General features: G+C 45.5%; 1 protein-coding gene across 18 annotated transcripts in view; it reads right to left on the reverse strand.

The window, feature by feature from the left end:
• LOC128321944 (uncharacterized) overlaps positions 1–25,053 on the reverse strand; it is a 70,750-nt gene extending 45,697 nt beyond the window's left edge. The window contains exons 1-2 of one of the 18 annotated variants that reach the window (XM_053242530.1): positions 23,328–25,053; positions 19,592–19,985 (exon numbers count right to left, since the gene is read on the reverse strand). The gene's annotated coding sequence lies outside the window, so the exon portion shown is untranslated. Of the gene's footprint in view, positions 1–2,332; positions 4,438–4,979; positions 5,261–6,394; positions 6,607–7,452; positions 7,535–19,591; positions 23,305–23,327 lie in introns of those variants that run through there. The other 17 variants (XM_053242526.1, XM_053242518.1, XM_053242524.1 and 14 more) reach the window with 17 other exon arrangements.
• Between the last annotated feature and the right edge of the window lie 298 nt (positions 25,054–25,351).

Below are 25,351 nucleotides of genomic sequence, written 5' to 3' on the forward strand. Positions count from 1 at the left end.
TTGGCGAGGGAGAAAGAGAGAATGCAGTAGTCTTGGCGAGAGGGGAGAGAGAGAGAATGGAGTGGTCTTGGGGAGAGAGAGGGAGAGTGAGAGAATGGAGCAGTCTTGGCGAGGGAGAGAGAGAGAACGGAGCAGTCTTGGCAAGAGGGAGAGAGAGAGGGAGAATGGAGCGCTCTTGGGGAGAGAGAGGAAGAGAGATAGAGAGCAGCAATCTTGGCGAGGGAGAGAGAGAGAATGCAGCAGTCTTGGCGAGAGGAGAGAGAGAGAGAGAGAGAGAGAGAGAGAGAGAATGGAGCACTCTTGGTGAGAGGGAGAGAGAGAGAATGGAGCAGTCTTGGCAAGAGGGGAGAGAGAGAGAATGGAGCAGTCTTGGCATGAGGGGGAGAAAGAGAATGCAGCAGTCTTGTGTGTGAGAGAGAGAGAGAGAATGGAGCAGTCTTGTGCGAGAGAGATAGAGAGAGAGAATGGAGCGATCTTGGCGAGAGAGAGAGAGAGAAAATGGAGCAGTCTTGGTGAGAGTGAGAGAGAATGGAGCAGTCTTGGCGAGAGGGGAGAGAGAGAATGGAGCAGTCTTGGCGAGAGGGGAGAGAGAGAGAATGGAGCAGTCTTGGCGAGAGGGGAGAGAGAGAGAATGGAGCAGTCTTGGCAAGAGGGGGAGAGAGAATGGAGCAGTCTTGGCATGAGGGGGGGAGAGAGAGAATGGAGCAGTCTTGTGCGAGAGATAGAGAGAGAGAGAATGGAGCGATCTTGGCGAGAGGGCGAGAGAGAGAGAGGAGAAGTCTTGGAGAGAGAGCGAGAGAATGCAGCAGTCTTGGCGAGAGCGGGAGAGAGAGAGAATGGAGTGGTCTTGGAGAGAGAGAGAGAGAGAGAATGCAGCAATCTTGGCGAGGGGGAGAGAGAGAGAATGGAGCAGTCTTGTGAGAGAGAGAGAGAGAGAGAGAGAATGGAGCCATCTTTGGGAGAGGGAGAGGGAGAAAATGGAGCAGTCTTGGAGAGAGAGGGAGAGAGAATGGAGCAGTCTTGTTCAAGAGAGAGAGAATGGAGCGGTCTTGCAGAGAGGGAGAGAGAGAGAATAAAGCAGTCTTGGATAGAGAGAGAGAGAGAGAATGGAGCAGTCTTGGCGAGAGAGAGAGAATGGAGCAGTCTTGGCGAGAGAGAGAGAGAGAGAGAGAGAGAATGGATACTATAAATTCTTGGCTTCAAACACAGCTCCAGTTCCCCAAGAGCTCCCTTGCTCTCTCAGCCCTGTCTTGGAAATGCCAGGGAGGGAACTTGGAGCCTTCTAGGCTCCATCCCCCTAAAAGGGAATGTCTTTCAGTGCTCACACATCAAGTTTCCCATTCATATGCAACCAAGGCAGACCCTGCTTAGCTAAGGGGACAAGTCATGCTTGCTACTACAAGACTAGCTCTCCTCTCTTCCCTATAGCATAGTGGTTAGAATGTTTATCTCAGACCGAGAAGACCTGAGTTCAAATCCCCATTCAACCACAAAACTCACTGGGTGACTGTGGGCCAGTCATGTATCTCTCAGCCTAACCTACCTCCCAGGGTGGTTGTGAAGTTAAACATAACCGTATTCCTTTGAGTTCCTCAGAGGAAAAAGCGGGATATAAATGTAAAATAAATAAATAACTAAGGCTCCCTTTGAACCTCTCAGATTGATTTCCCTAAAGTTTATTTTGTTGAAGGCTTTGTTTCTTGTTTCCATTAGCTCCATGTGTTGGATTTCAGAGCTGGGGTTGCTGTTTACACATATGAAACCGTGTCTGATTTTTCCCTATTACATTTGCCTATGGACGGATCCTACCTTTGTGCCTAAAGTTAACTAATTGTTTCACAGAACACAGAAGCTCATGCTGCCATCTTTTTGCCCTAACCCCAGTTCACCTAAGAAGGAGTGGCATACTCTGGACATGCACAGGGTAGTTAAGATTTACCTACGTTGTATGAATTGTTTTAGGACCAAATTTTCACTCTTTTCTCATTCCAGGACAGCTCCCCGGGGCACAAGGTCTAAGTCCACTCCCCACCCACCCCCCACCGACCGTTTTAAATGCTTTTATTAGTATTATAGAAACAGAAAAGGTTACATCTCTGAGAGTCCAACAAAACCATACAAACAGATCTTATCCATCGACAACAAAAAAGATCCCCATACATAAGAAAGAAACAATAGTAGTAATTGTGTGTGTGTGTGTGTGTGTGTGTGTGTGTGTGTGTATATATATATATATAGAGAGAGAGAGAGAGAGAGAGAGAGAGAGAGAGAGAAATATTGTTAATATGTTATTAGGATAGCAGGCCTCGGAAAGTCTAAAACGGAATCTAACCTTCAGTAAAGGATCTTAAACCTCTCAAGGAAAACTCCCCCTGAACCGATTGATCGTCCAACAATTATGCAATTTAAAGAGGCGAGAACCCATTCTACCATGACAAAAAAAGATATAGATAATATAAGTAATTCAAGCACAGTGTTCTACAATAGGTATTCCCATCTACACCACTTGTTGGTCCATGTAAAAACAGATCAATAAAATCAATAAATGTAAATTTCCGCACTCCAATTTTGTCCTTCATCTGATTTGAAACCTATATAATTGAAAATGAAAAAAATTATTAAAAATTATTCAGAAGCTTTCAAAATCCCGAGTCTAACCTAACAAAAAAATGTGTTTGGAATGTTCTATAGTGCTGAATAGTAATTTTTTTAATTAAAGATTATAAAAAGTCATAAATATTCTAATCTCATCCATCCCAGCTTCCTGAGTAACAAATAAAAAATTCCATGCAGAATACTAAATGATATAAGTAATGAGTACAAATTCCATTAATAATGCTGTTTATTAAGCTGATGGGTGAATAAAATCCAAGACAGACAAGAAAAATCCAAAAATCTAGAAAAACACCAGGAATATTCAGTGTCTTTAAGATCCTTATTCTAATAAGGGGATTTGGAGCTGGGTGTTACCAGTACGCTGATGACACCCAGATCTAGTCTCCATGTGAACTTATTCAGCAGCTGGCATATCCTCCCTAAATGCCTGCCTGGAAGCAGTAATGGGCTGGATGAGAGAGAATAAACTGAAGCTGAATCCAGATAAGACGGAGGTACTTATTGTGCAGGGTCAGAAATCTAGAGACGATTTTGATCTACCTGTTCTAGATAAGGTCACACTTCCCCAAAAGGAACAGGTTCACAGTCTGGGAGTACTTCTGGATTAATACCTCTCCCTGGTTTCTCAGGTTGAGGCGGTGGCCAGGGGTGCTTTCTATCAGCTCTGGCTAATATGCCAGCTGCGCCCGTTTCTCGAGATCAGTGACCTCAAAACAGTGGTACATCTGTTGGTAACCTCCAACTTGACTTCTGTAATGCGCTCTACATGGGGCTGCCTTTGTATGTAGTCCGGAAACTTCAGCTGGTTCAGAATGCAGCAGCCAGGTTGGTCTCTGGGTCATCTCGGAGAGACCACATTACTCCTTTACTGATGGAGCTACACTGGCTGCCAATGGGTTACTGGACAAAATACAAAGTGCTAGTTATAACTTATAAAGCCCTAAATGGCTTAGGCCTTGGGTATTTAAGAGAGCGTCTTCTTCACTATGAGCCCCACCACCCATTGATGTCATCTGAGGAGGTTAACAAGAGAAAAAAGTGAGTCCTGTATATTTATATTAAGAAGAGCTTTCATGAATAATAAAATGTAAGTGTACGTATGCTCAAACAATATTCTTATAAGAAATATAAAGAATATCAAATACTGGATGGCTATAAAACCTTATCAGCACTGTTTACCTTATGTACTAAAAACGTCATAAATCGAATCCCGACATTGGGAACAAATGGAGACCTTGTCGAATGTTGTAGTTTATAAAAGGCTCCCAAACAGACATAAATGACTCAGAACACGAACCCTCCTTATAAGATGAGACTTGCGAAATTGAAGCATAATCCCATAATTTCAAAAACCAATCATTTAAAGAAGAACTCTCAGACATACACCAATTTCTTGTTCATGATGTTTAAGGTTAGAGTTCAGTGGCACCAGAGCGATTCTCTAAGACTTCACATTGGGGATTAGGGGGTAGCTCCTCCCAGCTCACCAGAAAAAGTTGTTTCCTGATTGGCCCTGTCTTGGAGCAGGTGGGAGGAACAACCCAGCATCACTGGATACACTCCCTACCACTGAGAATGATCTTTCAGGTGAGTGCCAACAATGCATTGAACCTTGACTTTGATCAGAAATGTTGTGTCGACCAAGACTATACCATCTGTTTCAGTACGACAAAGTGAATTTCTTTCGTGTCAGTATTAAACTTTCAACTACTATTCAACTTTACATATCAATTGGAAGGAACAACAGCAGCTGCTTTCTGCTTTGCACCTGGAGACCATGTTCCAGATATCTAAGATACCATTCATGTCTCCTTGCAAAACTTCACCATCTAGAACCACTTCGGTGATGATGACACAACAAGCACTGGAAGAAGAGAAGCATCCTCCTGTTGAGTCTAGAGGTGAACATTGCTACCAACTATTTCCTCAGTATGATCACTGCTGGTACTGTATTGCAGGAGCATGGGACCACATGAGGGAAGTCAAAAGCCATATAGAGTTGGACTGTGGTTTCTTCCACCCGGAGTGTGAATCCAGATTTCCACAACTATACTCTCTAGTGCCTACGATGGGAGATTTCATGCACCATCATTAGGAAGTTTACTCTCCACATTTTCGCCACTATCGCCCATCATCATGTAGAGAAATGTCTCCTGTGCATGAGGGCTAGCATCCTGGAGAAGCAGCTAGACAGAGACATATCAGCCACAGTTTCTGAACCCGCCAGTCCCTCAGCAAACTGAGCAAGTAAGGGAAAACATTATGCATCTTCCACATAGCTACTCTGTGGCAACAGTGGCAGTACCAACTACCACAGCAATCCCAATAACTCCTATCAAAGAATCATCTGTAGCACAACTTACCTCAGATTCATTTAGTTGGACTCTTTGTACCCCTTGTTCAAGTTGGATGTTAATATAACTTCATATTTGTACCTATTGAACCAATCTACCCATTACTTATAAAGATTTTAATTTCTTCCAAAGCAATGCATCTGCCTTCTATATTGTACTACAAAATCATACAGGTATCATCTCATACTGCACGGGAGATAGCAATGGTAAGCCCCTCCTGTATTCTAGCAAGACAACCACAGGGCTCTGTGGTCGCCAGGAGTCGACACTGACTTGACAGCACACTTTACCTTTACCTCCTAGCCCAAACTGATTCTTTGTCTTCTGTGCAGAACATCTCATTATATTTAAGGAAGCCAAAGCTGAAATTCCAGGATTAAACTTGCATCTATCCCAAAGAACTGTGGCAAACTGCTATGGCCTTAATCTATGTTAGATGGTCAAAATAGTGCCACTTTAGGACCAGAGTTAAGGATATTTCATTTTGGCTCAAACTCCACAAAACTGGGACACTGGAACCCAAGCCTAATGCCTAGACATGCCATGTCATCTACAATAAAGTTTTGCAGTGTCACAAATTGTGCTTGCTTCCAGTTTGCCCTTCACGTGCACCCACATTTTTCCTTGGTCTTTGAGGCCCAAATCAAGATGAGGATAGTGGAGTGCCTGGCACCAGCCAAGTCACCCATGATGTCAGTTTGGTACACTGAAGACAAGTTGTAAGAGAATTATTCTTCAGTCTATAAATGCTTGCCTCTCAAATGTCTTCACACAGCAATTATTTATATAGCCATAGGTAGCTCCTTGGAGGCATGGTAACAAAGAAAGCAGATCTCCAAAATACGCAGAGCATACTTGGCGGTAGGGTGGGGCAGTGGAATAAATTGAGACCTCTTAAAAAAAAAAAGCTGCATTAGTGGCTGATAAATTCTATTGAATGTTATAACAAAGTTTATGAACAACATCTTTTGTCAGTTAAGTTGTTAGATTATGTTTATTAAATATTGGTGGAATAAGGCACATTCATCGCAAGATACTGGGTGTTTGTTTTATATGTTGTGAATGTATTAACATGTGTGTGTGTGTGTGAGTGTGTGTGTGAGAGAGAGAATTGTTTAAAGACTATATAAAACTGTACATGGATATGAATTTGCAGACTCAGACACAGGGGCATATCTAGTAGAGAGGGGGCCTGTGTTCGTCCATCTCCCTGGCGGCCCCTCAGAGTGAGGGAGAAAATGAATAAAATTGGGAGGGGTGGAGTTGAGGGCCCCTCAGGAGCCGGGGGGGGGGGCTGGGTTCTTTGAACCCCTCTGCTCAATTATCGCGACACCTCTGCACAGACAGTTCACATTCCCCCAGAAAGAAGGGCTTTTCCTTCAGCTTGAGGACTTTCCTGTGGTTTTCCCTAAGGTCTTACCTACCTAGCATATGTTGAATTACAGAGGCTTTTTTCCTTGGAAACAGGAGTTATTATGAGCTCTCTGAGGAGGGAGGAGGCTGTTGTCTTCAAAATGAGGACTTTCCCACTCTTTCCCCCCTAAGGATCTGCCTAGACCATTAATTCCTGATCTGCTGCATGTTTCTGCCCTGCCCCCACAGAGTTTCCCCACGCCTCTTTCTTGAATACAGGAGCAGGTTGTGTCTGTTCATAAAGCAGGCTCTTCTTTCAAGCCAGATGCATTTATAAATGCATCCCTGGATGCATTTATAAAGTAAAAAAAGAGCAGTTGTTTTTCCTCTAGAATCGAGAGTCTAGATGGCTACAGTTTGTTTTAAAAACAGAACGGAACATAAAAGTTGCCTCCGGAATTCATGGAAGCTCTAAAGTGTCACTATAGATGCACTTGCCAGAAACTGGCATATATGTTTCCTGAGGCTGAGAATGTGGCTGAAGATGAGCTAGTGTCATGAAGGCAGCTGCAGTCACTCCTCTGTTGGCCAGGGTTCCAGTCCACTGGCCGAAGGGGCTCTCTGGAATAAGCCCTGTGTGGTATATCATGAGGAGGGGGACACAGTGCACGGACTTCAGCCAGGGGGCGGAGCCTAGGACCAGCACTGCAGCAGGCAGGGGCCTCCGTCTTCAGTTGTTACTGCATGTTAAGCAAAAAGGGCATAGGCCTCTAACCTAAGACTGTCTCGATGAAGCATGCAGGAGAAGGCAGTCCTCTGTAAGATAGATCAGTTCGTGAGGGCTGCTGTCTTTATGGCAGATGTAAATTTAGACCCTATGCATTCTTCTGTCTGCATCATGGGAGCAGACAGCACCTGTTCTCTGTTTCCATGCAGACTGAGGGCTGAGAAGGGAGCCTGAGAATTACAGCACTTTCTAAAATCTGACCTGCCATTCCTGGCAGCAACAATCATAGACGAAACTAGGGTGGAGCAGCCAGGGCACGTGCCCTAGGCGCCACTGGGGGCATGCCAGTGCCATGTTGCCCCCCCTCCCCAATTCATGGATTTTAAAAAAAAAATTATTTACCTGTAGCCCCCTGAGGCACCTTCCTAAAGGCCGTGGGAGGGAGGAGTCTGCAAAGGTTCCCCTCCCCTGCCACCCTCTCAGATCACCACTGTAGCCCATCCTGGGCTGATTTTCAGGCCTGTTCGGGCCTAGAAAGATCAGTGCAACGGCCATTTTAGAGGTCCCGCACATGCTCAATAGGCCACTGCGAGGCCTGGCAAGGCATAGGACCTCACAGAGACTATTTGAGCACGTGCGGCAGCCATTTTTTTAAAATAAAAAAAGGCTGCCAGAAATAAAAAATGGCTGCCACACATGCTCAAATGGCCTCTGCAAGACCCAAGTCTAGATTTTTCCCTGATCTCGGGAGTCAGAAGAATGCAAAGTTGTTGGCAAGTGACCTGAGCATTTAAAAAACAGATATAAATGGCACAAAAAAGTAAGTGGACAAAATATCCTTTAAAAGGACAATGTCGGTTTAATACCTTGTAAGCTGGCAAAACTGAAGGGTGCGGGGGGGGGGGAGAGGCAAGGAATAAAATGGAAATGTTCACTCTCATGCTGTTTAATTCTCTATACAGAGCCCTATCTGCATATTTGCCAAGCAATCTGATGATAAGGTTTGTGAGATTTCAAACTTGGAAAGTGTCTGCCTTTAACTTGTGTGGTGCTTTAAAAAAAAAAACTGTTGTAAGAATTCACACCCAGAAATGTTGCATTTGCAATGTATTGCCATCCCTGTGCTTTCAGCTGTGAGCAATGTCTCAGCTGTGCTAAAGACCCCCTGTGGAAGGGTCCAAAGATAACAAGGATCCAGTCTGCTGCAGACATCAGTTTCTTCTTAAAGGTTATTTAGTATTAATTATAGTTCTTCATTGCACTTGATAGACTCCAGCACGTGTAGGACAAGGGTTGTGGAATTACATAGGAACTGATGTAAAAACCCAAAGCAAGCATGACTCGTTTACTGCAGTGCTTTGAAATAATCATGCCTTCCACCTCAAATTTAACAAAACGTTATAGAATAATTTGTTTTTGTTTTACTGGCAGACACTTTCTGCTTTGAAATGCCTTATGAAAAGAAGCAAATCAGCAAATAAAAATGCAATAATGAGAGGCTGATAATGAAATGTTTAATCCAGACCTACAAATAAGTATATAAAAATATATAAAAGTATGTATTAAAGTGTAACTCAAAAGTTAGGTTCACATCCCTAATGGAATATGAAGCTAACTGGAGGCCAGAGGTAAGAGCAAGAGGCCCCCTCCCAAGAATGTGGGTTGAGGGGCCCACCGAGGCAACAGGTACCAGGAGTGGTCAAGCACAGGCCATTAGTTGAATTCCTTTGCCAGCTGAAAGAGGGTCTGGCTGGTATGAAAAGATACCATAGGGATTAAAATTGTCAGAAGCCAGGTAGTAAATCATCTTCTCAGGCTCTAGATGACACCTCTGGAATATGTAAGTTTGATAACTAATGACGTGTATTAATCGCTTTATTGATATGCTTGTATGATTGAAACCTATAAAAACTTACCTGCTGTATAACTCGGCGCGCAGTATCATCCAGATGCGCTCTGATGATACTCGTGCCTTTCATGACATGAAATAAAGCGCTTTCTTTGAGCACGTACCCTTGTTGTTTGACTTCATTCGGTTAAGACAACAAGTATATTGGCGAGAATTGAGTCTAATCCTCTTTGGTTCTGGCAAGACGCCCCATTCTCTATCCAAGTGATAGACGGATGAAAGCAAAGTGGCTGAATCAAACAGGAAGGCTGGATTCTAGAGGGATCTTTTCCCCGCAACAATTTCCTGGCACCCCGATCAGATGGGACTGTCCACCCTGTCTGCCTGAACCCGGGAGGATCCAGTGACAACCAGCCGGCGCCAAACGGTGAGTTCACCATTGCTGGGACTCGGTGGGACCCCCTGGGTTGGGTAAGGCGAAAAGGACCGCTTCCAAGATTCCACATTGAGAATCAGGTGCGTGCTCTACGGGTTTTAAGGTACCTTGGGGAAGGATTCCTTGGGAGGGATCCTTGGAAAGGATGGGGACTGGACAGAGCAAAGGACTAGTTCCAGGAACCCCCCTAGCATACATGTATGAAAACTGGAGGGATTTGACAGGGACTGTGGGACTGTCACGGGTTCGGATGGTCACTCTTTGTACCTCCGTTTGGCCAGGATATACCTTTGAGACTCCTGCAAGACAATGGCCAGCAACTGGGTCATTTGAGCATGATCGTCTCAGCTATTTGCGAGGGTTCCTGGAGGTCCCACAGCCTGGGCAAATGGATTATTGGTTTGTCTGGGCAAACGCTGCTGAGAAGAAAGCAGGGGGGGTTCCCAGCCCTATCAATAATCAAATGGTGGCCACCACAGCTCCCCTTCCTCCTCCCTACCTTTCTACACAGGAGGATGGGTGGAGACCAAGCACTATGCCCCCGGCTCCTCTTCTCCTTCCCGGAGCCAGTCCTATGTTAGCTGGGGCAAGTCAAAACGTTCAGCCTCCGGTCTCTCCCCCTCACACCAGGTCTGGGCTCCCCTTTGGAGCAGCTGGAAAAGATCTCACTGAAACTGCCTGTCAGAGCAAACTCATGCAGGAGCAGCAGTCTCTCTCTCTCCTGGAAACAGCAACTAAGGCAATTTCCACTGTCCTTGAACAAGCATTAGGAAACCAGCCCTCTCGAATGGCATCTTTTGGGGAGGGAAGTCCCCAAGTGATAGCCCCTCTCAGAACTTACCCTGTTCCCACTAATGACGGGATAGCACATCCCTATAGTCATGTCCCTTTTGCTGCAGCAGACCTGGTTCTGTGGCAGCAAAACACCCCGCGCCTGCGAGATGATGCAGAGCTGGTGCACCGAAGATTTCAAACAATCTTCAATACACACCAGCCCAATTGGCAAGATGTAGAGCAACTAATGTCATCCCTGTTAACCACAGAAGAAAAGGCATTAGTACTGCAGAAAGCTCAGCAATATGCAGTAGGGCAAAACCCAGCACTTAATCCATGGCCACAGGAGGACCCAAAGTGGGACCCAAATGACAAAGTTGACATGGCTCGCCTCCAGTCCGGACGGAAAACCATATTGGAAGGAATTAAAGTGGCAGGACAGAAGAGTGTCAATTGGGCAAAGGTGAAGATAGTGGTTCAGGGTCCTGATGAACACCCCTCTGAATACTACCATCGCCTCATGAAGGCTGCACGGACCCATGGGGGAATAGATCCTGAAGCCCAAGCCAATCAAGCCATGATGGCTTCCCTGTTTGTAGAGCAAGCTGCCCCAGATATTAACAAGTATTTTACCAAGCGTGCCCCAGGCTGGCAAGGAAAGCCACTCCCTGAAGTACTGAGCATAGCCACCTTTGTATTCAACGGGAGGGAGGAACAGAAAAAGAAGGAAAAACAGAATTCCAAGACACAAGAACTCAAGCTGCTGGCTACAATGTTACAGCCCCGAGCGCAAGGGGAAAGAGGAAGGAACCAGTTGCTCTATGGACAAAGGAGGGGTGGGGGACCCCAAGGGGGGCGAGAACCAAGAGAGAGCGGTGGACCCCAAGGGAGTGGGGAACAAAGGGGGGGCCTCTGCCACTATTGCAAGGAATATGGTCACTGGAAGCGAGAGTGCCCCTCCAGGCCCCGGGGCCCCCCTGGGCCAAGGTTCCCTGGGAACCCTCGGCCACAGGGAGGCAGGTCAGATCAACGTCCATACAGCAATGAAGATTTTACTCAAGATATTATAAATTGACGGGAGGTGGAGGCAGAGGGTTTGTGGGTGGTTAGGAATTGGGATAATGCTGATGCAATGTCTTTTTGTTGTGCTGTAAATGATCCAACTTTGTCTATGAGGGTGGGGGAACAAGTGTATGATTGTCTGGTGGATACAGGTGCCGCTTATTCGACAATTCAGGTGGCTCCTGGATCTGACTTACAACCTTCAGGGAGGGGTGTGCGGGTGATGGGTATAGAGGGAACACCTTTCAAACTTCCTCTTTCACACCCCACCAAGGTTTCTATCGGTCCTCTCTCAGAGGAACATGCTTTCCTGCTATCCTCTGTGGGACCTGTTAACTTGCTGGGACGAGATTTATTATGTAAACTGCACGCCACTCTTGAGTGCTCACCATCTGGTATTCGAGTTGTACTACCTGTACATCGAGTTCCAGCCCTTCAGGCTGCCCTCCTGGAGGGACAAAGTGAACTACCCGAAGGAATACCTGAAGAATTGAGGCAGCTACCCACTACCCTATGGGCAAAAGACTCTAATGATGTAGGACTCTTGCTATCAGCTGTCCCTGTCGTGATTACTGTCAAGCCCAACTCGCCTCCACCCCATGTTAAGCAATATCCACTGACCAAAGAAGCAAGAGAAGGCATACAGCCCTTGATAGATTCATATATGCAACAAAAGATTCTTGTGAGATGTCAAAGCCCCTACAATAGCCCAATTCTACCTGTAAGAAAACCCAAACCAGGGCCAGATGGGAAACCCGTGTACCGGTTTGTGCAGGACCTAAGGGCAGTAAACCAACATGTTGTAGCTAGACATCCTGTGGTCCCAAATCCAGCTACTATATTTACTGGAATCCCTCCCTGGGCGACATTTTTCTCTGTTGTAGACTTATGTGCTGCTTTTCTAAGCATACCTGTGGCCCCCCAGTCCCAACCCTTGTTTGCATTTACCTGGGGAAGGATGGACACCCTACCAATCAGCTAACATGGCAGAGATTGCCAATGGGGTACATAGAAAGTCCTGGGATCTTCAGCCAAATCCTGCACCAGGACCTTGCTGACCTGGTACTACCTGCAGGATCGGTTTTGGTTGTTTATGTAGATGACTTGATGATTTGCAGTAAGACCAAAATTGACTGCCAAATAGACTCTGAAGAATTATTGAAAGGACTGGCACTGAGAGGACATAAAATTTCTCCCAGTAAACTCCAATGGTGTAAGGAAGAGGTGGAATACCTGGGCCATCTAATTTCTGATGGGACACGGAAGCTGACTGACAAAAGAAAGCAGGCCATTCAAAACCTCCCAAAACCCATATCCAAACGACAAGTTCGAGCCCTACTCGGGGCTGCAGGATTCTGTCACCCATGGATACCTGGGTATGGGGAACTAGTGAAGCCATTAGTGGAAATGACCTCCGAGGAGGCAGAAGATCCTGTGTTCTGGGACAAGGAAAGAGAGCGTGCTTTCCATTCACTAAAGCATGCTTTGATGCAAGCTCCAGCTCTAGGTTTACCCGATTACAACAAGCCCTTTGTATTATACGTTCATGAGAGAAAAGGAGTAGCATCAGGGGTCTTGGTTCAACCTTTGGGCCCCAGGAAGCGTCCAGTGGCCTATTATTCTGCACAATTGGACCCAGTAGCCCAAGGGACAGTGGGATGCCTAAGAGCTTTGGCAGCCACTGCCCTGCTAGTTAGCAAGGCCCAGGATCTAGTCTTGGGACACCCCCTCACTGTAATGGTTCCCCATGCTGTGGAAGCTCTCTTGCTGCAACACAACACTCAGCATTTTTCTAACCAGAGACTGAATCGTTATGAGATACTGTTACTGACTGCTGAAAATCTGAAAATTGAGAGATGTAGCACTCTGAATCCAGCAACTCTGTTGCCAGGGCCAACTGAAGGGGAAGCCCATCATGACTGTTGCCAGTTGGTTGAAATGACTGAGAAACCCCGAATGGATCTAACAGATGTTCCATTACAGAACCCAGACTGGATTTTGTATGTGGACGGGTCCTCCTATATGACAGAAGGGACCCGAAAGACTGGGTATGCAGTAGTAACTGACCATTGGGTGATAGAGGCTGAAGCCCTACCCCCTAGATTGAGTGCACAAGCAGCGGAACTTGTGGCACTTACCCAAGCTTGCAAGTGGGCCAAAGACCAAAGTGTAAATGTATACACAGATTCTCGCTATGCATTTGGGATCTGTCATGCTACTGGCCAGCTGTGGAAACAGAGAGGTTTTATTACCTCCTCAGGGAGTAAGGTAGCGAATGGGCAGCAGTTTCGAGAGTTGTTAGAAGCAATACAACTACCCTCTAGTATTGCAGTGATGCACTGTGCAGCCCACACGCGAAACACAGACCCGGTAAGTGTAGGAAACAGGCTAGCAGACAATGCTGCCCGAGCCGCTGCTCTACAACCTCTCAGGTTGCAGGCCGTGCAGCAGATGAAGACACCTCACTTAAAGGAGCCGTGCAGAGAATCTATGGAACAGTGCCCCAAGAGGAATTAGAGTCCTGGAAGAAGTATGAGGCTAAGATTGATCCTGATGGGGTTTGGAGAATCCCGGATGGGAGACCGATTGCCCCAAAACTATTGCTGAGAACCTTAGCCCAGTTAACCCATCGAAATGGCCATGCCTGCAAGACCGGGCTGGCTGACCAGATTCTCCGAACATGGTTTGCTCCAGGGATTCATGTAGAGGCTAAAAGGGTGGCCTCCATGTGCCCAACCTGTCAGGCCTTCAATCCAACAGGCTGCAAGCAGAAAATACCTGGAGCCAGACAATGGACTTATGCACCCTTCCAGCATTTACAAATTGACTTTGCAGACATGCCCCCACGTCAGGGTTTTAAACACTTACTTGTCATCATGGACCAGCTAACAGGATGGCCCGAGGCGTTTGCATGTAAGCGTGCAGACACGACTGCTGTTGTCAAAAACCTGCTGAAGGAAATTGTACCCAGGTATTCAATCCCTGAGGTAATAGATTCGGATCAGGGGGGACACTTTACTGCCAAAGTGTTGTCAGAACTGTATAAAGCCTTGGGAATTCAACAAGCTCTCCACACCCCTTGGCACCCGAGTTCCTCTGGGCAAGTTGAACGTATGAACAGAACGCTAAAGACTCAGATTGCCAATATATGCTCAGAGACTTGCCTCACCTGGATAGATGCCCTACCTTTAGCTTTGTTTCATATTCGTACCCGCCCCAGGTCCAGGCTGAAGTTATCTCCCTATGAGCTCCTGTTTGGGCATCCTCCCATTGTCTATCGACCATTCTCTCCAGCCCACACGAGTTTGCTGGGGGTGGGATGAAGAACTAATGGACTATGTTATTTCGTTACAGAGACAGTTAACCTCTCTTCACAGATACGCTGCAGTTTCTCAGCCAGTACCAGTAGATACTGTACTGCATGACTTCTTGCCCGGAGACCAAGTGTGGGTAAAGAAGGTGTCCAGGAAAACCTGTTTGGAACCAAGGTGGCAAGGGCCTGTAACCGTGTTGCTAACCACACATTCTGCAGTTAAAGTAGCCGGTCGAGCATCCTGGGTCCACTATACCCATCTGAGACGTCACGTTCCCGGGGACGAGGAAGAGCCACGCAAGGTGCCCTCCCCAGAAGCAAGTGCAGCAGTACCTGGAGACCAAACTCCAGCCTCGAGGGAGCAACGCAGGGTGCCCTCCCCAGAAGCAGATGAAATACCACCATGTGGTCGAGTTCCAGTCCTGAGACTCCGGAGAACCACAGAGGACGAGTGGGAAATCGATTCAGACATCGTGGGAGCAACGCAGGACTAGCTGCCTGGAAAGAGCTAGTCCCAGAAGCAGAGGACAACCAAACTGGACTAAGCTGCGTGGAAAGAGCTAGTCCCAGAAGCAAAGAGAAAACCAAGTTGTTGATTTTATGTACTGTTTAACACTGATGTAATATTGGCTCTCTTGCTAGTGTAAGAAACAGGGTGGGAATGAATCCACCCCACCCTTGCTGGCAACACTATCTGTCATTAACTCCAGCCATTGACCTAGCCCCTACCGTAGTTCTGTTTGATGCCAATTTTGAAGCCAATTTAGAAACCACCACTTTAGACATTTGGGAAAGTGCTCAGTCTATTTTTTTGGGTTTTCAAGTGGGGAAGTGTTTACTATAGCAGGGAAACAGAGGAAGTAATACTAATTTGGGAAGAGAACGTAGACACTGAAACCTTCCTCTGCCTAAAGGAAACAGGCACCTGGTATAGAGTCCCGGCCTTTTGGGAGAATAGGTACTGGCCATTGGAACTCTTAATGTAATAGGAGTCCTTGCTGTTTTTTCTGTGGCCAATGGAGCATGGACCCCCAATAAATATATTGCCCTGTGTGGACATCTTGCAGAACACTTAAACAGATCTGAATGCTGGATTTGTTCACGACTTCCAGTTTACCATGGGGGTGGGCTACCTCTTATTCCCCTTCCCCTTACAAACCAGACTTACATGCAACCAGAGTGGTGGGAGAAAGTTAAGGTGCCCCGGTTACGTCGTCCTAGCTCTTCGGAATATATAGCTTTAGCCTACACCCCACCAGGCGAAATTTGTCGAATATTAAAAGGAAAGGGGCCATCACTAGGAAGATCTAAGTGTAACTATTACTGGGCCCCAGCCAACAACAGCCTGCAGTGGGAAGGCAAGTGGTATGATCACTCACATCTATCCTCAATCTCAAAACCATTTATTGGAGCATTTTGCCAGATCTATTCCACGCTATGGCAGACTTCTAGAAATGAAACCTGTAACACAGGAGTTCACACTGGAGTTCTCACCTCTTATATCACAGGGGATCCCTTCATCTCAGCCTTTACAGAAGACACAATACTTTTCAAATATTATGTAGCCCTTTGGTGGATCTGTGGGCAGCGTGCATATGCTACCTTGCCCAACAATGCCTCAGGTATGTGCTATTTGGGATGGGTGGTCCCTAGAGTGAGAATTCTCCAGTCCTTTCCTTCTGGCTCACTACGTAACTACCGTAGTTTAGGCCCCAAAAGCACCGGAGAGGCTTGGATGCGCTCTATCTTTTTAATGTATGGAACTGGAGCAAATTATGATGATATACACCGTGTGTCCGCAGCCTTACAGGAATTCATAAATGAAACTACTAAAACTCTTAGCCTTATCAACCAAGAGCTGTCCGAAGTCCGACAGTTTGCCATACAGAACCGCCTAGCCCTGGACTTTGTTTTGGCCTCTAAAAATGGTGTATGTGGCCTTTTAAAACAAGAGTGCTGTTCCTACATTTCTGATTATAAAGTCGATATCTCAGGTTCTATTAAACACATGGAGTCCATCAGTAATGAGCTGTCTCAGGTACAAAAGGGAGATGCTCCTGGATTGTGGAATTGGTGAACCGGATGGCTACCAAACCTGAATTGGCTCAAAGGACTCATTGTAACGCTTACTGCTTTAGCTATAGTTATATTAAGTGTATGCTGCTGCTTTCAATGCGTATGTAACTTGTGGAAAATGTGGCCTCAAACCCTGAATGGGCAGTTTCCCCAAATCCCCATGAGAACGCTGACTGAGCAGCAGAAAGCTAGGCTGCGCACGGTATATGTGAATGAAGCATATGCGAATGAGTGACCCTTTGCTCCCGATGCGGGACAGGGTCAAAGGGGGGACTGATAATGAAATGTTTAATCCAGACCTACAAATAAGTATATAAAAATATATAAAAGTATGTATTAAAGTGTAACTCAAAAGTTAGGTTCACATCCCTAATGGAATATGAAGCTAACTGGAGGCCAGAGGTAAGAGCAAGAGGCCCCCTCCCAAGAATGTGGGTTGAGGGGCCCACCGAGGCAACAGGTACCAGGAGTGGTCAAGCACAGGCCATTAGTTGAATTCCTTTGCCAGCTGAAAGAGGGTCTGGCTGGTATGAAAAGATACCATAGGGATTAAAATTGTCAGAAGCCAGGTAGTAAATCATCTTCTCAGGCTCTAGATGACACCTCTGGAATATGTAAGTTTGATAACTAATGACGTGTATTAATCGCTTTATTGATATGCTTGTATGATTGAAACCTATAAAAACTTACCTGCTGTATAACTCGGCGCGCAGTATCATCCAGATGCGCTCTGATGATACTCGTGCCTTTCATGACATGAAATAAAGCGCTTTCTTTGAGCACGTACCCTTGTTGTTTGACTTCATTCGGTTAAGACAACAAGTATATTGGCGAGAATTGAGTCTAATCCTCTTTGGTTCTGGCAAGACGCCCCATTTTCTATCCAAGTGATAGACGGATGAAAGCAAAGTGGCTGAATCAAACAGGAAGGCTGGATTCTAGAGGGATCTTTTCCCCGCAACAGGCTTTGCCTACTGAATTTCTACCTGTTGCTTAGGTTTAAAAAGTACAGCAGCATAATGTACAGGCTCCCTTTGGAATGTATGTTATAAGAACACTTGATCAAGCACTCCGTTTCTACCATCTCTTAACAATAGTTAGAGGCTTTTCTCAGACAAAACAAAGACACTCAAAGCCACAGATGGTAGTTACTACTTATATAGTCCATCTTACCGAGTATATATGAGTGCATAGCAAAGGATTTGATCTAAGAATGCCATGTATAAGCACTACAGTTCTGTACATAATTATTAAAATGGGGGGAAATGTAGGGCTGCTAACTAGATTTTTAAGTTGATCAATCATTGGGTGGATGGGGCTCGTTCCTGGGTCCACTTAACCAATCAGACAGACACAAGGATTGGGAATTATTAATTGAGGCTTTATTGCTCTGCAGTCAGCAATAGGTAATCAGTAGGCTCATGCTCTCAAACCAATTAAGGTTTGGTTACAGGTGCACCTTACATTTATACAAACAATCAAGATGGTGCTAACACGCTTGACACAGTATATGTGGCAATAAAATGGTGGTCTAAGTAGTACGCATGTGAATGATTCATTGTTCATCTGGTGATTATTCCTTATTCGGTTAGATCCTGTTTTCTAGCAATGTGAAGCTTAGCTGTGTACAATTTTGCTGGAGAGAGATAATGATGTTAATCATGAGAGGCAGTGATGTCCCTGATTTTGGGGGCCAGGTTACTTTAAGTTAGAATAAGGTCTTCTGGGCAAAATGGAGTTTCTTTGGTTTTTTAAACAGATCAGTTCCCCCCTGAAATTGGACTATCCTGAATCTTCAGGATGTCTTAAGGCTTGTAAAGGTACAGCTGTATAATTAGGTCTTACATTATGGCGAGGTTTAAAGGTTCTCATAAACATTTGGATTAAAGCTGGAATGCATTGTAAGCAGCAACATGTGACTATCAATAAAGAGAAAATACATGCTATAACTAGAATTATCTTCTTTGCCTTGGAAATATAGTTCTGTGTTTCATGTGGCTAAAGGATTTGTGACATGTGATTTTGGGATGCCTAAGCATAGATTTTACAGAAATGGTAGGTGCTAAATGGGCTGTACACATGGTAATAAAACTAGAAACATTGCATACAAGATCCTAGAGCTACAAGCATAATTAGTATAATTCCATAAATTAAGACACATATCCTTAATCACCCATATCCGGCCTGATTTGATATAGATAAAAGGTTTTATACATAGCAGCAAGGTGTACATATAAAGATCATACAACTTATAGCAAGCAACATTGTCTTAACCCAACTCCATCCCAAATAAAGTATCAATAACAGCCTTGCATTGTGGAACCAGGTGCTTCTGGTGATTAATGGATTATCAGCTCATGGAAAGCAATGGTAATGAGAAGTCATGTACAGTCACATTAGTTAAAGGATACAGGTGTCTTAGAAAACTGGCAGGTAAAGCTTGGGCTAGCTTAATGTCTTTAGAGTGCAAAAAGGAACCAGTAAGTTAGGGAAAGGTGCAGATTTGCAGGTAGATGCTCTGGGTGAAACTATGAGATGATTGGCACAAGGTGTCAGGGAAGCAAATAAGGAAATGACCAGAAAGCAAGCATGTGAGGTTCATGTCCTTACAGCACAGGGGATAGCAGGGTTTCCAACATAATTATAGCTCATAGTCACTACAAGAAAGTGATGTAAGTCATCAACTCCCACCCCCCCTTAGTGTCCTCTAGAGTCTGCCATGGCCAAAAGGAGGCCATGGAGAGCCCTAGAATTCCAAAAACTAAGAGTCCTTGGTTTTTGGTTTTTTAAAAAGCCATTTTAGTCCTTCAATTGGTTCTGCCTTCCAAATGCTCTTGTCCAACATTGCAGGATTCTGGCTATCCTAAATGTTCTCTGATCAGTGTTGTTTTGGCCTGTTTGACTAGTGTCCATAGACAAGCTTGAACGTTCATGTGTCTGGGAGCCTTGACTGCCCCCCGCCCCCCGGTGGACAATTTGATATAATGTCTTTGGCAGAATTTGAAATAGTGTCTTTGGCAGGGTATCTTACCCGGGTAGGATGGTTCCAGGGCTTTACAGGAGTGACTAAAGGCTTGGGGAGATGCTGTTGCACATATGACTCCAGAGAAAAGTAAACAAATTGGCTTGCCTGTTTGCTGTCAGGCACTCTTCAGGCATTCGTTGTCTATTCCTCTGCTACAGCACTCAGGAGCAGGAAGATGGACTTTGCATTAGGCCCTCTTCCTTGAACACAGGACAGGGCAGCAGATGGACATTCTGTCACCATTGGGTTGGACTGGAAACGCAGATAGGGACTCCCCTCGGGTAGCTGCTGCTGCTGCTGGTTAGTGCTCCTGGGTCAGGGTTGGATCCAGGTACTCCTTCAATCTGGGGAGGACCAATCCTTCTCGGAAAGACAATTCAAGGCACTGTTGGTTGCAAACCTGTTTACTTGAGAGAAAGACAGGCAAGTGAGTTACCAATTCCCTCCCCCCATGTAGGGACAGCGTCCTGAGACTAAGTCCCTGGGTGCCAACCATCAGCACAAAAGGAAAAGTCAAGTTTTCAAGGCAAATAATACAATGGATGGATAAGACCTGAGGCTATTTTCAATTTGGTCTTTTGGCATTTTTTCCAATTTATGTTTTTGTTTCGCTTCTTGCCCTGGGCCCCTCTCCCCGCCGAAGTCCAGAACAGGGGATAATGTCTGCATTTAGGGCTTGGTGGCTTGTGTTGTAGGCTGGTCTCTGATCACGAGGACAAAACGGCAATCCTGGGCAAAAGGCAAAGCAACAAAGTCAAAAGGAAAAAGGGCATCCACATTTTCACCCCCCTCATGATTTGGGGGTTTTGAGGAAGCATTAAAGCCTGACAGGGCTGCCTGACAGGTCAAACATAGTCTTATCACTCGAGAGGCTGCAACATAGAACTCCAGCGCTTGAATTTCACCAAGGCCCTTTGGGTGTAACTGCTGACAAAGTTCTGTTTCCATGTGGCATCTCACAGTCTCTTCTGTATCCTGTTCTTCCTCCTTACAACAACCCTGTGAGGCAGGACAGACCATTTGAGTGGCTGGCCCTGTGTCACCCAGCAAGTGTCATGGCTGAATGAGGGTTTGGACTCGGGTTTCCCCGGTCCTAGTCCAGCACTCTAACCACTGCACCACACTGGCTGACAATCATATTTACAGGCCTTTGTCAGGGCATTCAATCTCCATCCAGTATACCTGACTTTATTCTCCATAAAGGGGTGATTCGTCAGTAACATCTGGCTTTGGGATCTTCATCTAGGTCATGTGTAGATAGTTGTGGTGTTCCAGCTCTCCATCTTTAGCCTCATAACTAGCAAGTGACCAATGAGTAAGGGTTTGACATCCTTGTAGGGTAACAATATCCTCATGAGAAGCCTATATAAGAAAGAAAAAGTCCCTGCCCCCAGGCAAAAATACTATACCTTGTTGAAATAGGATTGAGACTTCTGGGCAAGGCCTAATGTCTCATGAAGCAAATCAAAGTGTCCCTTTTTACAGGCCTCTTTAGCAAAAGGTGTTATCAGAAAAATGGTCCATAATCTTGCAGAGGGGTGAAACCTGTGATAATCAAGTCAAGTCTCTCATCAGGAGCTGTGAAAACAGGGTATGGGTTTCACAGTAACATACAAAGCTTGATCCTTTTAAACTGGGAAGTCTTCCAGGTGAAATGCAAACCGGTACTTTGGAACTCCCTTCCACTTGCAGGAGTGGCAAAACAAAATTCTTTTCATCAAATCTCAAATCTGGGATCTCATCATTCAGCTACTGGGATTCAGCTACTGTGAAGGCAAAGCAGGGCTAGCAGATGAGACAAATTTAAAATTTAAGCCTTAGACCATTTGATTATTAGCTCTCAGTTTACATCAAAAAGTTAGCAGAAATATTGCATAGATTTTGCAAAAACAAAAAACAAATAGACTAATTTATCTTCAAATCCTATTTTTAATTCTCACCCACAATTAACTGGCTGGAACACAAACTGCTTTACAGAGAACCTCCTTCCTCCTCCCATCCGGAAATGGGCGGAGTTGTCATTGTTCACCAGAGGTCAGTTAACAGTTGTGAGAAAAAAGTAAAAGGGAAAACGTCCGGTTAGAGAAAAGAGCAAAGTTTTGAGCTAACAGAAAATAGGTAAGAGAGACCATGTCAAGGAAATCAGTAAGCATAACATATAAAGTCCTATGACATTCAGTAGTGGCAGAAATAACACAATCAACTTATGCCTAATGCATTTAGCCAGCCATAAGCAGCACCTCCCTTTTGTGGGGTGGGGGGAGACTCACAAAGAAGGAAAACGTCAGCACCCCAGGTGGCCAGCTGGGACTGCTGAAAGTTCCCCCTGTTGCTCAGGCCACGACCAATTTTATGTTCAATTAATATAATAACTGCAAATTTTGGAATCCAATGTCAGAGCAAGTTTGTTCTGGAACAGTTTACAGGAAAAGACATGTCACTAGAATACATTCACAAATACAACAGAAACCTCATCTTCTCAGGGATGAGTTATAAGATTGATGGGGGTTTTGGCTTTTCCCCAGATCATTGCAGTTTAACAAAATGAGGATTCCTGCACAGAACCAGAGCATTGGGCTCCCGCTCAGAAACATGCACACACACACACACACACAGGCTTGTCTTGTGTATTTCACAGAGCAAGGGACTAAACAGGGAATTTCACATGGGTCACATAGGATTTTATAACATTTTAAATATGTTTAGGGCAAACAATCATTTACCCATAAAACTCAGTTAAGAAAGGAGCTCAAACAAAACAAACTGTTATTACAGTCATCCACAAAACAATCTGTGATTCCATATTACCTTTCCACATCACAGCTTACAGGTGCTTTTCAACTTTTTAACAACTTCCAACTAAAATCCTCAAGACATTCCTTCCCTTCTGTCCACATCTCCTTCCAGTCTTTTCTCTACAATTCCCTGCACAGAACTACATCACACGCATTCCTTCAAACTCCATTTTCTTTCCTCTTTTCCAACTGCAAGCAGTTGAAGGAAGAAAGAAGAAGAAAAAGAAAAGAAAAGCAGCCGTTTGTTCGGAGAAACTTTTTGCAGCAAGAACAGTGTTCTCTTTGGGCTTCGGACAGAGCGGCAGCAGGAAATTAGACTGTTTGCAACACAAGGGGTGGAGGAGGCCGATGCGCCTCCCCCCTTTTTCTCAGCTGAAGCAGCTGTTTGAGCTTGGAAACAGAACACAGACAGCATGGTTTTAGCAAAAGGCAATCATCCTTTCCTCTTTAATACTTTCCTCAGACCCCTCCCTCTCTTCACAGACTAAGAGAATTTCCTTGTTCTCCATAGCATGCTGGAAAGGAGAAGCTGCTTGGAGCATGATGGTAATACATATGGAGGGGGTTTCATTGGTGGGCCTGCACATATTGCTGTTCTTAACATTTCCCGCTATGTGTATAAAATAAAAGCAGTTGCAAAAGGGTGTTATTTTCAGGGCCTGGAGGCCTCTGACTCGAGTTCATAATATGGCCATGATTCTGTACAGAAGTGCTTTACTCTAAAGGTGAGTAGAAATTCCTATAGGATTTCCCACTTGTTCTAATCTATTCCCCGTTTTCCCCACGTTAACACTCTAGTATAATCGATCTTCTGTTCTACAGAGTCTGCACAATACCCCTGAGAACCTAGTGGCCTTTATTGGCAGTAAGGTCTCAAATATTGTAGGATCCTACTTTCATTGCTGCGTAGACCATTTTCCCCGCCCCTGCTCGGACTGGGTACTTACCAAGAGACGCCTTTCTGGAATTCACTCTCCCTCCCCCCTGCATCCCACTGTTCTCAGATGCAGCGTGTTGTGGTGAACAGCGCGTCCTGGTTTCCCGAGATCCCTTTCCGCTCAAGAGGCAGAGTACTGGCTGGGGTATCGGGTTCCATGATGGGTCGGACAACCACCCAGGAGTCTACATCCGAGCCACAGCACCAAATTGATGTGGATGGGGCTCATTCCTGGGTCCGCTTAACCAATCAGTCTGACACAAGGATTGAGGCTTTATTGCTCTGCAGTCAGCAATAGGTAATGAGTAGGCTCATGCTCTCAAACCAATTACAGTTTGGTTACAGGCTCACCTAACATATATATAAATAATCTAAATGGTGCTGACACCCTAGACACAGTATACGTGGCAATAAAATGGTGGTCTAAGTATCTAGTACGCATGCGAATGATTCATTGTTCATCTGGTGATTATTCCTTATTTGGTTAGATCCTGTTTTCTAGCAGTGAGAAGCTTAGCTGTGTTAGCAAGTTTCATAGATACAATTTAGCTGGAGAGAGATAATGATGTTAATCATGAGAGGCAGTGATGTCCCTGAGTTTGGGCCAGGTTACTTTAAGTTAGAATGAGGTCTTCTGGGCAAAAATGGAGTTTCTTTGGTTTTCTAAACACATCAATTAGCATTTTAACTAATGCATCACTAAACTGATTTTAAATAAAGTTACAATTCTCCATAATGCCAACTTAGGTACTAGCATAAAGAGTCCCTTTTACTCACCAACCCACTGATAAAAATTTGCCATCACTAGTTAAAATTAGCTCTCATAATTAATCTACTTAAACCAATTGAAGCCCTAATAATACTTGGAAGATGAGGGTGATTCTCACAATCACAAGGATTCAGATTAAAGAATTAATAATTCTTTACAATATTGTTGTAAAGTTAAGAATTTTTTATTACCTCATCAGTTTATTCCAGACATTCATTGAAATGACAAGACGAGAGGACTGTGGCAAAGCAATGCAGGGCCAGGTCAATCTCGGCCTTTTTTCGGGGCCCACCTCTCACAACCTGATAGCAGCAACAATGGCCATTGAAGGTCTGCCCATTTTCCCTCCTGCGGCGCCACCAGCAGCGCTATCGGCCGCTGATCAGCTACCCGAAGTGTCTTCCCTTCCAGCGACGGCCGCTTTTCAGCCTCCCTTGCCATATGCTGCCGAGTCCACCGTGCGTCTCCCGCCCTCGGGCTGTGAGACGCGGTCTTCAGCGGCCCACCGTTCTGCCAGTGCCTCATCTGCAGCCTCCCTGGAACCTTCGGAAGGTGAGAGGCGATTTTCGAGGCTATCACAGCAAATCCTCCACCAAGGTCAGAAGAAATCAGGCGGATAGGTCTTCGAGGCAGCACAGTGAGTCCTCCAAAATGGCCACCCCTTCGACTTAAAAAATTGCATGCTCTTCTAGGAAGGGCGCCAATCCAGCATGAGTGAGAGTGGGAATGAAAGTGCAGGCCTCCTCCTCCTCCTCCCCCCCCCAAAGTCAATGGCTCCCTCCTTTGGATCCATTTTTTTTTACCCTATCTTTATCCAACCCACTCCTCCGTCTCCCTCCCCCTGCCCCAGTGCATGGACTACGGAGGCAGTTTAGAACATATTAATCTGCAGAGCAGGGAGCAGTTCAGTGACACTCTTCCCAGGCCACATAAGGTCTCTCACAGCCCCCCCACCCCCACCCCGCTGCCCGGGACAGCATCGGAAACAGCGCTGGCAACAACTGATATAAAGCCGCCCACGCCATCTGCTTCTACAGCATCTGTGATATCTGCCATAGAGCTGCCCGCGCAGTACGCTACCATGTCCCTGTCCAGTCTCCCACCTTAGGGCTGCGAGGCTCGGCGCACGGCAGCCCATCACATTGTCAAGCCGTCAACGGAGTCCCACTGGTGTTCGCCATCACAGGCAGGGAGCACTTTATCTGCGATGTTGGCAAATTCAAAGCTCCCTTACCTGATCCGCCATCTTCAAGGAAAACCAGGGC

The sequence above is a fragment of the Hemicordylus capensis genome, chromosome 4 (assembly GCF_027244095.1).
Source record: "Hemicordylus capensis ecotype Gifberg chromosome 4, rHemCap1.1.pri, whole genome shotgun sequence".
NCBI lineage: Eukaryota > Metazoa > Chordata > Lepidosauria > Squamata > Cordylidae > Hemicordylus > Hemicordylus capensis.